Source organism: Pan troglodytes, chromosome 23 (genome assembly GCF_028858775.2).
Source record: "Pan troglodytes isolate AG18354 chromosome 23, NHGRI_mPanTro3-v2.0_pri, whole genome shotgun sequence".
In the NCBI taxonomy this organism is placed as follows: domain Eukaryota; kingdom Metazoa; phylum Chordata; class Mammalia; order Primates; family Hominidae; genus Pan; species Pan troglodytes.
The window spans coordinates 43,294,622-43,309,980 of NC_086016.1; the positions used below are offsets into that span (position 1 = coordinate 43,294,622).

General features: G+C 50.8%; 2 protein-coding genes across 4 annotated transcripts in view; one reads left to right on the forward strand and one right to left on the reverse strand.

The window, feature by feature from the left end:
* RANGAP1 (Ran GTPase activating protein 1) overlaps positions 1–4,369 on the reverse strand; it is a 56,732-nt gene extending 52,363 nt beyond the window's left edge. Inside the window, exon 1 of one of the 2 annotated variants that reach the window (XM_009438487.5) lies at positions 4,011–4,369. The gene's annotated coding sequence lies outside the window, so the exon portion shown is untranslated. The remainder of the gene's footprint in view (positions 1–4,010) is intronic. The other variant, XM_054675546.2, reaches the window with a different exon arrangement.
* Positions 3,270–15,359, forward strand: part of ZC3H7B (zinc finger CCCH-type containing 7B) — a 57,986-nt gene continuing 45,896 nt past the window's right edge. Inside the window, exon 1 of one of the 2 annotated variants that reach the window (XM_024352808.3) lies at positions 3,270–3,750. The gene's annotated coding sequence lies outside the window, so the exon portion shown is untranslated. The remainder of the gene's footprint in view (positions 3,751–15,359) is intronic. The other variant, XM_063807917.1, reaches the window with a different exon arrangement.

The following is a 15,359-nucleotide window of genomic DNA, read 5'->3' on the forward strand; positions in this document are numbered from 1 at the left end:
TGGCAGGGTCTTGCTCTGTCACCTAGGCTAGAGTGCAGTGGCCCAATCACGGCTCACTGCAGCCTCAGTCTCCTGGGCTCAAGCGAGCCTCCCACCTCAACCTCCTAAGTAGCTGGAACCACACACACGTCACCACACCTCATTAATTTTTTGATTTTTTTGTAGAGATAGGACCTCACAGGCCGGGCGTGGTGGCTCATGCCTGTAATCCCAGCACTTTGGGAGGCCAAGATGGGTGGATCATTTGAGGCCAGGAGTTCAAGACCAGCCTGGCTGACATTGCAAAACTCCATCTCCATTTTAAAAAATACAAAAAGATTAGCTGGGCAGGGTGGCACATTCCTGTAACCCCAGCTACTCAGGAGGCTGTGGCATGAGAATCGCTTGAACCCAGGAGGCAGAGGTTGCAGTGATCCAGGATTGTGCCACTGTACTCCAGCCTGGGTGACAAAGTGAGACCTTGCTCAAAAAAAAAAAAAAAAAAAGATGGAATCTCACTGTGTTGCCACGGCTGGTCTAGAATTCCTGAGCTCAAGGAATCCTCCTACCTCAGCCTCCTGAAGTGCTGGGATTACAGCTGTCAGCCACCACGCACAGCTGAAGTTGTCTTTTTGTTTGTTGATCTCAGAGTAGTGAGGAGGGAGAAAGCACCCAGAGAAGGAAGAGTCTGAGAGCTTCTGCAGGTTCAGATGCATTTTGTTCCCCTTTAAAGTCTCCCTTAAAGCAGAGACAGAGGAAAGCGTGGGAGGCCATGTAAAGCACACAGACTCTGGAGACAGAACTGCTACCTTGGGCAAGTCACTTCATTCTGAGCTTCAGTTTCTCATCTGTAAAATGGGCATGATGAATCCAATCTTCCAGGATTACTGTGAGAATTAAATAGGTAAATGCAGACTGTGTGCAGTGGCTCACACCTATAATCCCAGCACTTTGGGAGGCCGAGGCAGGAGGATCACTTGAGTCCAGGAGTTGGAGACCAGCCTGGACAACACGAGACCCCATCTCTACAAAAAATTTTTAAAATTAGCCAGGTGTAGGGATGTGTACGTGTGGTCTCAGCTACTTGGGAGGCTGAGGCAGGAGGATCATTTGAGCCCAGGAGCTGGAGGCTGCAGTGAGCCATGATCACGCTACTATCCTCCAGCCTACTCAAGAGAGTCAGATCCTGTCTCAAAAAAAAAAAAAAAAAAAAAAAAGGTAATCACAGCTCCAGGTTCTTGTCTCTCCTAGAACTTACCACAATGCATTTAAATATTTAAAATTTGGTTCACTGTTACATCCCTGGTTCCTAAGATTGTGTCTGGCACAAATGTTTGTGGAAGATATAACATTTGTAAAGATAAAGTCTGCCAGGCTCACAGCTGATCTGAAATAAATTAAAAATATATACACATGTGTGTATGTGTGCATGTGTGTAAAATGAAGAGGATTAAGACGGAAATCTGAGAGAACTCTTGAGAGAGTCCTCCAGGAATTAATGGGGCAGGTAGTGCTAAATGAACACTCTTTGGATCATGAGCTGTGGATTCAAATGTAGCCTCTTCACCAGTCCTGAGGCAGTATCATGGATATGCATAGCTGGTCTGTCTGGTTAATCTCCCCTTACCTAGTAGGTCTTCTAAGCAGCCTCAGATCCTTTCTAGAATGATCCCTGGCAAAGATTCTCTCCTCGACTAAACTCTATTTAGGCTCCCCTGAACTTTTCAACTAGGCCTTGACTTTTGGACTTCTGTGTTCATCTTTACATTGTCCAGTTTTGTTTTGTTTCTTTTTTTTTTTTTTTTTTTGAGACAGAGTCTTGCTCTGTCACCCAGGCTGGAGTGCAGTGGCCTGATCTCAGCTCACTGCAAGCTCCACCTCCCGGGTTCACGCCATTCTCCTGCCTCAGCCTCCAAAATATCTGGGAGTACAGGTGCCCAGCACCACGCCTGACTAATTTTTTGTATTTTTAGCAGAGACGGTGTTTCACCGTGTTAGCCAGGATGGTCTCGATCTCCTGACCTCGTGATCTGCCCGCCTCAGCCTCCCAAAGTACTGGGATTACAGGTGTGAGCCACCGTGCCTGGCCTGTTTTGTTTGGTTTTTAGGGACAGGGCCTTGCTCTGTTACCCAGGCTGGAGTGCAGGTGGCATGATCATCACTCACTGTAGCCTCAAACTCCTAGCCTCAAGTGATCCTCCTGCCTCAGCCTCCAGAATAGCTGGGACTACAGGCGCATGCCACCACGCCAGCTAATTCTTTAATTTTTTGTAGAGACAGGGTCTCACTATGTTGCCCAGGCTGGTCTTGAACTCCTGGGCTCAAGTGAACCTCCTGCCTAAACCTCCCAAAGTGCTGGGATTACAGGTGTGAGCCACTGCCCCCTGGGCTGCATTGTCCAATTTTGGCAAGAATCCTGCTAAGTTGGTTTAGCGAGACTCCCCCATTCTCCATACCTGATTGTCAATATCTTTTTTTTTTTCTTTTTTGAGACGGAGTCTCACCCTGTCGCCCAGGCTGGAGTGCAATGGCATGATCTTGGCTCACTGCAACCTCCACCTCCGGGGTTCAAGTGATTCTCCTGCCTCAGCCTCCTGAGTAGCTGGGATTACAGGCACCCACCACCACGCCTGGCTAATTTTTGTATTTTTGTAGAGATAGGGTTTCACCACGTTGGCTAGTCTGGTCTTGAACTCCTGACCTCAGGTGATCCACCCGTCTTGGCCTCCCAAAGTGCTGAGATTACAGGCGTGAGCCACTGCACCCAGCCCTGATTGTCAATATCTAATCAGGTTCCTCATTTTCCACCATTCCCCAGGTGATGTCTGATCACCTTGCCCTGCCTTCAGCAAGAATCTTGTTAGATGGGTTTAAGCCAGAATCCTCTCATCTCTGATGCAGTTTCCTATGCACTGGCGCTCAATCAGTGGATCCTTTCTCCTTCCTTATAAATTCCCAGTTGCCCATGCTGATTTCTGAATTGAGCCCAAATACTCTCCCCGACCGCAAAACCCACTGCAGTGGTCCCTACACCCATCATGATGCCAATAAAGTCGGCCTTGTAGTCTTTAACAAGTGTCATTCAATATTTTTTTAACATCCTATACATAAAACTCCAGCCAAGTGAGGTCCTGATTCTTCTATGTGTCTCCGGTTCCCATCTATGAGAAGGGCACAACGCAACCAGGGTTTTGGGCAGCCTTCCATGAAAGCACCTGGAAGCCGGAGAAGGGGGGCGGGGGGACTTTTGACACAGATGGGGAAGGGCGGAGGCGCTGGGTTTGAGCAGCATCAGCCCAGAAATGCAGAACTGCCAAAAGAAACCCCCCTAAAAGGCAGGACACTTTTAAAGAAAATAAAGGTGAATTCCAGGCATGAGCTTTCGACGGGGAATGGGGCTTCCCCGACTCGCCCCCTCGCCCCCCGCCCTTCTCCCCAGGTGCGCAGCCCGCGCCGCCCACCCCGGGCGCGGCGAGGCGACGGGAGCCGAGCTCTCTAGGACCCGAGGAGGAAGAGCTGCAGGGAGACGGTGCCTCCAGCGGGTGCTGCCGCGAGCGGCCAGCCGAGGGGCTGGAAATGAAAGTAAAGCGCTCCAGAGCCACATGGACGGAGCTGCCGGGGCGGCGGCGCCGGGAGCAGGATGCGGCCGCCCGTAATTAAATAGCATTTACTCTTATTATTACTAATAATAATAACGTAATCATACCTCTAGTCATAGCATACCATTTATCGGGCTCGGCGCAGGCCCGCGGGGAGCGCAGCCCGGCGGAGGTGAGTGCTTGGCGCGGCCCGAGCCCCGCGGGGCAGAGGCCGGGGCCACTGCGTCCGGAGCCGCCCGCGCGCGAGGGTTCGGGGACGCCCGGGCCGGGCAGGGCTGGGGAAGAGGCGAAGAGAGCCCTTTCCAGGCCGGGGCCGCGCGCCGGGCCACCTGGAAAGTGGGATTTTGCAAAAAATAAATCGTCTCTAAAACCCCATTTGCTCCTTTTTGGGGATCCCGGTCCCCGTGCCCTGCCCCAAAGTTTAAAAGTTACCGTGTGGCCGGGGGCACCTGGCGCAGGGGAGACTTGGCCGCCCCTGCAGCCCCCAGGAGGTATCTTGAAATTTTCGTGGGGCCTCTCTCTTCGGCGTCCGGAGCTTCTGGGGTGTCCAGATGCTTTGCCGACCCCGCGCAGGGGGTCTCGGGGGCTGGCAGGGGCGTCGCTGGTAGGGCCCCCCTTCCTTTTGTGTTCTCCTTGGCCCCGCAGCACCTGGAGTTGGAGGGGCCGCGGCGAGGGCCGGGGAGCGGGGCCGCCCGACGGGCCGCCCCTTTCGGCTGCGGCGGCCACGCGAGCCCGGGGATCCGGGGCCTGCAGCCGGGCCCCCGGGAAGGGGGCGGCAGGAAAAGGGGGCGCGGTCTGGGCCTGCTGGGCAGGGGGGCGTTTCCGGTCGCAGGATCAGTCTCTGGACTTCGAGGCCTGTGGGAGGCCCGCGGCCGTCCAGGGAGTGCTAGGGGGCTGCGGACCCCGGCTCTGGCGCCTGGGGAGGGGGGCGCCCTGATGGGGCTGGGGGCCTGGGAGCCGCCGACCCCGGCCTCATACCCCCATCCTGCCCGCAGCGAACCTCAGGGCCCCCCTCCGGGCTTGCTCCCTCCTCCTTTCCCCTCCTTTCTCCTCAACTCTGTCTGTTTTGGGTGTTTATAAGGCGCCTGGTTGGGGGGACTTTCACAGACAAAGCCGTCTTCCCAGGGGGGAAAATAATCATATAAAAACAGCTCACTCTGATAGAACCTGATGGCTGTATTGCCAACAGGGCATTGACGGGGAAGACTAGGGGGCTAGGGCCCTGCGTGGGGAGTCTGGGGGCTCTAAAAGGGGGCTGGGCCTGAGTGGGGAGCTGGTGATCAGCGGTTTTATTTCTCGGGTTGCTGCTTTGGCATCAGACTTTGAACCCCAACTTCTTGCCATATTCCTCAGCATCTGCAGTTCAGCCTGATGAAAATAGCAGAATGCAGATCCTTGAATTTTCACACAAATGAGATAATTATAGTACATGTAGCAACTGTGTTGGACACAAAATGCTGGCAGAATCTTTAGTTCTACTACCAATACTTCCCCTACACACATACAGCCATCCCCTCCGTGGTGGTCTTCTTTCCCCGTGTCCACCTCCCACAGAAGTTGGACTGCAAGGTGGAAATGACACCTGGTCAACAGTTGGATGGAGCATGTTTGAGAAGTGGGGAGACTTAAGGTGGGAAGAAAGAACCTGTCCAGGAGGGATGAGATCTGAGGATGGGAGAGAGACTTTGTTGTCCCTGAGCTGGGATAAAGTTTCTGTTCTGTAGATGTTGTGTGTTCTTAGCTGCTGGCTTTTGTATAGGTTAGACAGGAATGGGGGTTTTGGTAGATTATTGTGGGGCTTAGAAGCTTGGTGGGATGTGCTGATCTCTCGAGTCTTAGTAGGAAAGCTGAGATGTCGGTTGAGACATGGATAGAGAATCTGAAAATAATCCCTCAATCTGAAAATAATAATCCCTCAAATATCACTTTTTAGTTTATAACAAAAGGGCTTTCACATGTGTTGGCTCATCTGTCCTCCATAGCAACTGTGTCAGGTAGACATTTTCTAGATAAGAAACCTTAGGCCGAATTGTGTGTCTTGCTGGAAAGTCAGACGGCAGAGGAAGGATTCCCACCCAGTTTTCTGGCTCCAAATCGTCACCCTTTCCCAGAGTCCTGGGCCACCTTAGCAAGTTACTTTTCATTTATTTTATTTTATTTTATTTTACTTTTTTGAGACGGAGTCTCGCTTTGTCGCCCAGGCTGGAGTGCAGTGGCGCAATCTTGGCTCACTGCAAGCTCCGCCTCCCGGGTTCATGTCATTCTCCTGCCTCAGCCTCCTGAGTAGCTGGGACTACAGGCTCCCGCCACTACGCCCAGCTAATTTTTTGTATTTTTAGTAGAGACGGGGTTTCACCGTGTTAGCCAGGATGGTCTTGATCTCCTGACCTTGTGATCCAGCCACTTCGGCCTCCCAAAGTGCTGGGATTACAGGCGTGAGCCACCGTGCCCGGCCTCTTTTTATTTTTTGAGACAAGGTCTCACTCTGTCACCCAGGCTGGAGTACAGTAGCACAATTGTAGCTCAGTCTACCAGGCTCAGGCAGTCCTCCTGCCTTGGCCTCCCAAAGGGATAGGGTTACAGGCATGAGCCACCAAACCTGGCTGCTGCAAGTTTCTTTCTTTCTTTCTTTCTTTTATTTTGACAGAGTCTCACTCTGTTACCCAGGCTGGAGTGCAGTGGCATGATCTTAGGTCACTGCAACCTCTGCCTCCCGGGTTCAAGTGATTCCTGGGCTCAACATATCTGAATTCAACTGAACTCCTGGGCTCAACATATCTACCCACCTCGGCCTCCCAAAGTGCTGGGATTACAGGCGTGAGCCACCTCATGCCTGTCTGCAAGTTACTTTTCAAGCGCCTCTTGTGAGATGCTGTGGGGCAGGTTTGCAATTGACTTTGTCATTTATTATCTGGCTGGAAAGAGAAAGTTGACTCTAGTGAACCAATGAGAACACAAGAATTCTGGGGTCAGTGCAGTGGGAGTGGAGAGAAGACAGCTCAAGGCTACCTGGAAAAGTTAGAGAAGGCTTCTTCTAGGAAGTAGAATTTGAACTTGAAAGAATGGGGAGGCTTGCCAGGGTGGAGAAGAAGGGAATTTCTGGGTTAGCCACAATTGCTTCTGTGCTGGCAAGTTGACTTACATTCTCTCGAATTGTTATAGTAGCTCCGTGAGGGGTGGGCATTATAATCTCCATTTCACAGATGAAGAAATTGAGGAACACGGGATTTGTGTGCCCAGCCCAAGGTCAATCTGCAGGATTTGAATCCAGGCCTTCTTGACTCTTGAGTGTGCTCCTGCCCTCTGCACCACCTTCCTCTCAGATACGTAAGCAAGAACAGGGACTGTCCTGTAATCCCAGCACTTTGGGAAGCCAAGGCGAGCTGATCACTTGAGGTCACGAGTTCGAGACCAGACCTGGCAACATGGTGAAACCCAGTCTCCACAAAAAACACAAAAATTGGCCGGCTGCGGTGGCTCACGCCTGTAATCCCAGCACTTTGGGACGCCGGGGCGGGCGGATCATGAGGTCAAGAGATTGAGACCATCCTGGCCAACATGGTGAAACCCCACCTCTACTAAAAGTACAAAACTTAGCTGGATGTGGCGGTGCATACCTGTAATCGCAGCTACTTGGGAGGCTGAGGCAGGAGAATTGCTTGAACCCGGGAGGCGGAGCTTGCAGTGAGCCGAGCGCTCCACTGCACTCCAGCCTGGGCGACAGAGCAAGACTCTGTCTCAAAAAAAAAAAAAAAAAAATTAGCTGGGCATGCTGGTGGGTGCCTGTAATCCTAGCTACTCAGGAGGCTGAGGCAGGAGAATCTCTTGAACCTGGGGGGTGGAGGTTGCAATGAGCCAAGATCATGCCACCGCACTCCAGCCTGGGCAACAGAGTGAAACTGTGTCTCAAAAAAACAAAAACGGAGACTGGATGGTCTGAATTAGCAAATGAAACTGGGGTAGCATTGTCAACACGCTCCCCAAGACCAAGGAGTTCTCCTAAACTGGCTCTGTATCCCAGGGCCCCGAGGGGCTGGCCCAGTGAAAGCACTCTCAGTAGGTTTCTAACTGCAGAAAGCAGAATGGCAGTAGAAGGAGGACCGGTCCCTGAGCGTGGGGATCTGAGCAAGTTTGGTTCCTTAGTGCCTGCTGGGTGCCGGCCCAGCACCCTGGAGGAGCTTGGAGCTTGGGATGAGATAGATATGGACCATTAATCTGAGCTTCCCAAGGACAGGAACTGGGTCTGATTCACCCTCTGTGCCTCCAGCCCCAGAGGCGGTGCCAGGATGATACACTCAGCCATTGTGTTGTCAAATTGAATTATGCGCCAATGTAGAGGAGGAAGGTTTATTTTGCCCAAGAGTGGAAGATCTTCCTAGAAGTGCCATTTGAACATCTGAAAGATAGGTTGAAAAGCCAGAGAAAGGGTGTTCTAAGCAGAGGCATTGAGATGGACAAAGGCAGGGATGTATAAAGAAGAACAGGTCACCTGGTACAGCCACAGTCTAGTGGGCAGATATATGACATTGGGTTCAAGTCAGGCTCTGCCGTCATGATCCTTTCGATTCTCTGGGCCTCAGTTTCCCCTTCTGAAAAGGAGCCCTGAGATTTGATGATATTTAATGATAATCCATGCTTGGGGATCAGGATAAGAAACTCAGATGAAAGGAGCTAGAAGTGTTTAAAAATTTTTATTAATTTAGTAATCACTGAACCAGCAATTCTCTAGGCCCTGTTGCAAATGCTTTTTCCTAAATTAGCTTATTTAATTCTTTTTTTTTTTTTTGAGACAGAGTTCCACTCTTGTCGCCCAGGCTGGAGTGGGATGGCACGATCTCGGCTCACTGCAACCTCCGCCTCCCGGGTTCAAGTGATCCTCCTGCCTCAGCCTCCCGAGTAGCTGGGATTACAGGTGTCTGCCACCACACCTAATTTTTGTATTTTTAGTAGAGACGGGGTTTCACCATGTTGGCCAGGCTGGTCTTGAACTCCTGATCTCAAGTGGTCCACCCGCCTGGGCCTCCCAAAGTGCTGAGATTATAGGCATGAGCCACTGCACCCAGCCTTTATTTAATTCTTTCAACAGCCCTAGAGGGAGGCACTGTAATTATCCCCATTTTACAGGTGAAGAAACTGTGGCATAGAGAGGTTCAGTGAAGTGCAGAAGGGGCAGAGCTGCAGAGCCAACCCAGGATGTCTGGCTCTGGAGCTGGCCTGGTGTGGGTCTGGGAAGGAGCCTCAGGAGAGACCTGAGGTTATTCAGACAGCAGCGGGTGGAGGTGCTGTAGCCCCAAGCTGGAGGCTCAGCCTGGGCTGATGATGGGCTGTGCGTCAGCCCCCAGGAGCCTCCACAGAGGTCAGCTCCTTTCTTTTTTTTTTTTTTTTTTTTTTTTTTTGAGACAGAGTCTCATTCTGTCACCCAGGCTGGAGTGCAGTGGTGCGATCTTGGCTCACTGCAACCTCTGCCTCCCGGGTTCAAGCAATTCTCCTGCCTCAGCCTCCTGAGTAGCTGGGATTACAGGCACGCACCACCATACCTGGCTAATTTTTTTTTGTATTTTTAGTAGAGATGGTGTTTCACCATGTTGGTCAGACTGGTCTTGAACTCCTGACCTCGTGATCCACCCACCTTGGCCTCCCTACTGCTGGGATTATAGGCATGAGCCCGTGCTGGGCCTGAAGTCAGCTCCTTTCATCACATTTCATGGCCCCTGGAAAACAAGCTCATTTTCCTTCCTCTGTCAGCACCAGCTACAGATTCCTTCTCACCAAATTCATTCCCCCCAGGGAGACTGTTTCTTTGCAGGCGTGTTGGTTGTGTTGGTGCCGTGTTGGTTGTGTTGGTGCTGTCTCCCCACCGGGCTATGGAGGCCCAGAGGGAGGGACATTCCTGCATTCAGAGCGCTTGTTCCCTTCAGAAACATCTGGTAACTTCAGTTCTGCAGCATCACAGCTCCTCAGCGTCAGAGGCTGAGACACGAGCTTGGTGGGGATCGTGGGGATACGATCACCCATATAGCAGCACATAACACCCATATAACAGCAGCCCCCATATGGTTAACACCACTGTATACCAGCATCGTGCTTGACATTTCCTATGCCTTCTCTTATTGAATCCACTTAACAGCTCTTCGAGACCAGAGCAATCACTGGCAGCCCCATCTTGTAGATGAGGAGCCTGAGGCTCAGAAAGACTAAGTTAACACTTCTGAGATCACACAGCTGAGGTAGAGAAGGGAGTCAGATGAAGCCACCTGGCATCCGAGGTCTTAGCTGCCATGCAGGAGACAGTCTTCAGGTTACTTCCAGTTTCCTCGAAGCTCTTTTCTTATCAATCTGGAAATCCTAACTACCACCAACATTTGTGTCCTGCTGTGTCCACAGTCTCTCATTAATTGTCATGACAGTCTTTTGAGGTAAGGTAAAAGGTGTCCCCTGTTTTTCAGAAGAAAAAGACTGAGGCATCATCACCCACCCACTGCTCTTCCTACCCAGTCCACAATGTGACTTGGGAGGGGAACAGGGTATTGGATTCCCTGAGACCGAGAACCATGTCTTCTGATTGGTTTGTGTTACTGAAGTGCTGGGGTCAGCTGATGATCATTCCTTGAGCACTTCCTGTGAGGGCTGCAGGGAAGGTGGGGGCTCTGGCCCTCCTGGGGTTTTCAGAGGTCGCCCTGGTTCAGCTATGCTCTTGTTCCCTGGAGCATCTCTGTGTCATCCCTCTCCCTCCACAGGCTGAGGAACGCAGGGCAGGGAGCCCAAAGTCCTGAGTTTCATTCCCAACTCCTGTTCATGCTGGCTGTATGATGGAGGCATGATTATTTTGTCATTCTTGGCTTCTGTCTCCTTTTCTGTGAAACGGCCGTACTGATCCTGTCGAATCTGCATCAGGGGTTGTAGTTATGATCATTTAATAGCCTTCAGAATATTCCTGAATCTTCTTCACTGTCTGCCTTGATCCAGGCCTGAACCACTGCAGTAGCCTCCTAACCAATCTCCCAGTATCCTCTCTTGTCATACGTCCTCCCTGCAGTAGCCAAAAGGATCTTCCTGCGAAATAAATAAGCTCCTGTCACTCTTCTGCTGAAAACTCTCCTGCAGTTTCCTGACACACGCAAAACACAGCCCTGGCTCCCGGCATGGCCTGTGAGTGGTTCTGAGACCAGCCTCGCCTGCCCCTTGCACTTTGCCTCCCACGTGGCTTGCCCTTGCTTGGGCGTTGCAGCCATGGTGGCCTTCTGAGTTTTCCTGGAACATTATCAGCTTGTTCCCACCTCAGGGCCATTGCCTGTGCCCTGTCCCCTGCTAGGTAGGTGCCCTCTTACCCCACCTCCTATCTTCCATGGCTGGCTACCTATCTCTCTTAAATGTCAGCTTCCTCCTAAGGGCCTTCCCTAAACTCCCAGTCTGCTTTCTTTTTTTCTTTTTTTGAGACAGAGTCTCGCTCTGTCGTCCAGGCTGGAGTGCAGTGGTGTGATCTCGGCTCACTGCAATCTTGACCTCCTGGGTTCAAGTGATTCTCCTGCCTTAGCCTCCTGAGTAGCTGGGATTACAGGTGCCCACCACTAGGCCCGGCCTAATTTTTGTATTTTTATTAGAGATGGGGTTTCACCATGTTGGCCAGGCTGGTCTTGAACTCCTGGCCTCAAGTGATCTGCCCACCTCAGCCTCCCAAAGTGCTGGGATTACAGGCATGAACCACCGCATCCGGCCCTAATGTACTTTCCATTACTCCATGCCACGCTTCCTGCTTCAGCTTCCTTGTGACTCTGATCTCTATTTTTACTTGTCGTGTGCATTTCACGCTGGTTTATTTGTCTTCCTGCCCATGGATGACAAGCTCCACCAGGGAAAGGACTTTATTAACTGTGTTCCCCTAGCACCTGGTAGGGCCCCTTGCACTAAAAGTGCTTCATGGTTATTTGTTGAATAAATGAATAATAGTAGGAGGTTGGCCACAGAATAGCCCTTGCCAAACAGCCCACGACTGGGCAGGGAAACTGCAAAGAAATCAACATTGATGGCTGGGCACGGTGGCTCATGCCTATAATCCCAGCACTTTGGGAGGCCGAGGTGAGCGGATCACAAGTTCAGGAGATCGAGACCATCCTGGCTAACACAGTGAAACCCCGTCTCTACTAAAAATACAAAAAATTAGCCGGGCGTGGTGGCGGGCACCTGTAGTCCCAGCTACTCGGGAGGCTGAGGCAGGAGAATGGTGTGAACCCGGGAGGCGGAGCTTACAGTGAGCAGAGATAGCGCCACTGCAGTCCAGCCTGGGCGACAGAGCGAGACTCTGTAAATCAACATTGACTGATTGAAAACTTACAGGATAATTATGTCTGTTGTGAGTGCTCTCTACAGCACCCAGTTTAGCAGAAACATGAATTTCTGACCCCTTCAGGGGGAGGCACACCAGGTGGAGCTGCAAAATTGTCTTGTCAGGTGTGTATCATCATCCCTGTCTCCCAGATGACAAAACTGAGGCTCAGGGAGGTGCCCTGAAAGCCACTGTGGACAGTGCTGGGATCAGAACCCAGGGCTGGTGGATTGCATGGCCCAGCCTGCCTCCCTGTCAGCACAAGGCACGAAAGCAAGCAGAGCAGCACTGGAAACTCTCTTGATGCCCAAGGATGCACCACAAGGATTTCCAAGCTCCCTGGGAGCAGGAGCAGTGACTAATTAACTGCTCAAGAGGAACAGGGTATGCCACAGTGTTAGACAGTCACTCTAAGCTCTGGGTGATTCTGGCTTATTTTTTAATTTTATAATTTCCAAATTTTATTTTTTAATTTTATAATTTCCAAATTTATAATTTCCAAAGCTTTTACAATGACCTTCTGTTACTGTTTTAAAAAGGGAGTTTTTTGTTTGTTTGTTTGTTTGTTTTAATGGAGTCTTGCTCTGTCACCCAGGCTGGAGTGCAGTGGCACTATCTCGGCTCACTGCAGCCTCCGCCTCCTGGGTTCACGCCATTCTCCTGCCTCAGCCTCCCGAGTAGCTGGGACTACAGGTGCCCGCCACCACGCCCGGCTAATTCTTTTGTGTTTTTAGTAGAGAGGGGGTTTCACCGTGTTAGCCAGGATGGTCTCGATCTCCTGACCTCGTGATCCACCTGCCTCGGCCTCCCAAAGTGCTGGGATTACAGGCGTGAGCCACCGTGCCCAGCCTCACTTTTTTTTTTTTTTTTTTTTTTAGCCTGCATTCATTCGCGTGTATACGTGCATGTGTGCACATCGGTTTTGAGTGGGGGAGTGACATTGGCATATGCGTTACACAGATATCCCTGACCACTGAATGGGAGCATATTGGAGGGGGTGCATTGGAAACTTGGCAAGAGATGTTGAGGGTCCGAGAGGTAGCCATGCTTGTGGAGAGGATATGAGGGGTTGCAGGGTGGGGAAATATTTATGAGGTAAAGGTAGCTGAGAACAGGATGATGCTCAGAGCTATGAATAGAGTCAGGGAATAATGGAAGAGGAGTAGGATTAGGGGAGAAGACGCTGAGTTCAGTTTGGAATGTGTTCAGTTGGAGAAACACCCAATCCAGCTGAGATGGCACCAAAGAGGACTTTGGACACAGAGGCATCTAAGCTGGGTCTTAAAGGATGAGTAGGAGTTGGGAAGGTGTGTGTGGCAGAGGGCATTCCAGGTAGAGGGCCCAAGATTAAGAAAGGGATGGAAGTCATAGGCAGCCTGGGTGTTGGACTTCCAGGTACCACTACCCAGAAGATAAGAGATATGAGTCTGAAATACTGGGGAAGCGGGTGGGCCTGGCAGGAGGAAGAGATAGGCGAGTCGTTAACATGACTCATGTTATCATGAAATGCAAGAGCTCATCTGGGGAGCAGGTAGTGAAGAGAGCAGGAGCACTGTCCCTTAAATGGAAGCTCAGGGATGTTGGTCTTGAGACCTGGGCAGAATAAGACGAGCCCCCAACAGAGAAATCTGCTTCATTTTTTGTTCCTCAACCATGCATGGAGGCATCTCCATGACAATACATATAGATTCAATAGCTGCATTGTATTCCATGGTATGGAATTTAATTAACTAATTTAATTCATTTTAATTAAATTAGTTAATTAAATTAATCCTTTACTGGTAGACATTAAGGCTGCTTCTAGTTTTCCACTTACTCTTAATACATCCTCGGGAGGCTGAGGCAGGAGAATGGCGTGAACCCGGGAGGCGGAGCTTGCAGTGAGCCAAGATCGTGCCACTGCACTCCAGCTTGGGTGACAGAGCGAGACTCCATCTCAAAAAAAAAAAAATACATCCTAGCTCGGCGTGGTGGCTCATGCCTGTAATGCCAGCACTTTGGGAGGCTGAGGCGGGCAGATCACCTGAGTCCAGGTGTTCAAGACCAGCCTGGACAACATGGTGATACCCTGTCTCTACAAAAAATACAAAAAATTAGCTGGGCATGATGGCACATTCCTGTAGTCCCAGCTTTTTGGGAGGCTGAGGCTGCAATGAGCTGAGATTATGCCACTGCACTACAGCCTGGGCAACAGAGTGAGACCCTGTCTTAATAATAATAATAATAATAATAATACGTCCTACACCTGTAGTCCCAGCTACTTGGGGAGGATTACTTTAGCTGAGGAGGTCAAGGCTGAAGTGAGCCACGATGGTGCCACTGCACTCCAGCCTGGGTGATACAGTGAGACCCTGCCTCTAAAATAATAATAATAAATAATAATAATACATCCCTGGCTGGTCATGGTGGCTCACACCTGTACTCCCAGCACTCTGGGAGGCTGAGGTGGGTAGATTGCTTGAGGCCAGGAATTCGAGACCAGCCTGAGCAATGTGGTGAAACCCTGTCTCTACAAAAAATACAAAAAAATTAGCCAAGCGTGATGGTGCGTGCCTGTGGTCCCAGCTACTTGGGAGGCTGAGGTGGGAGGATCGCTTGAGCCTGGGAGGTCGAGTTTGAAGTGACCTCCAGCTTGGGTGGCAGAGATCCTGTCTCAAAAACAAAACAATTATAATCATAATACATCCTATGCAAATATAATTGAGTACATGTGTAGGGATTTTCATAGATTAAATTCTTGGAAGTGAAATTTCTGTGTCAAAGTGAAAGGACATTTTACCATTTGGAGGAATTTTTGCTGCAAGTAACAGAATTCCTAGCTCAAAATGGGGGTTGGTTTTCTCACATAAAAAATGAGGTGGGGCAGTTCCAGAAGCAGGTAATGTTTTGGGTCAGACTTTTTTTTTTTTTTTTTTTTGAGACGGAGTCTCGCTGTTTCGCCCAGGCTGGAGTGCAGTGGCGCGATATCAGCTCACTACAACCTCCGCCTCCCGGGTTCAAGCAATTCTCCTGTCTCAGCCTCCCTAGTAGCTGGGACTACAGGCGCCCGCCACCACGCCCGGCTAATTTTTTGTATTTTTAGTAGAGATGGGGTTTCACCGTGTTAGCCAGGATGACGAGGTCTGGATCTCCTGACCTCGTGATCCGCCCACCTTGGCCTCCCAAAGTGCTGGAATTACAGGCGTGAGCCACCGTACCCGGCCAGATGTCACATGCCCTTACCAAAGCCAATCACTGGCAAGGGAAAAAGGCCATTCTGATTGGCTTAGCCCAGTGAAGGTTCACCTGAGTGCCTGGGAAATGGACAATCTTGAAGGAGCAAGAGGGGAAACTGGCTGCTGGGTGCAGCCAGCAGGGCCTGCCTTGCTCATTTTAGTACATGTTGCTAAATTGCTTCTCAAAGATGATTCCAGTTTACACTGTCAGTATACGTACAGGGAGGGCTTGGGAGTGCCAGT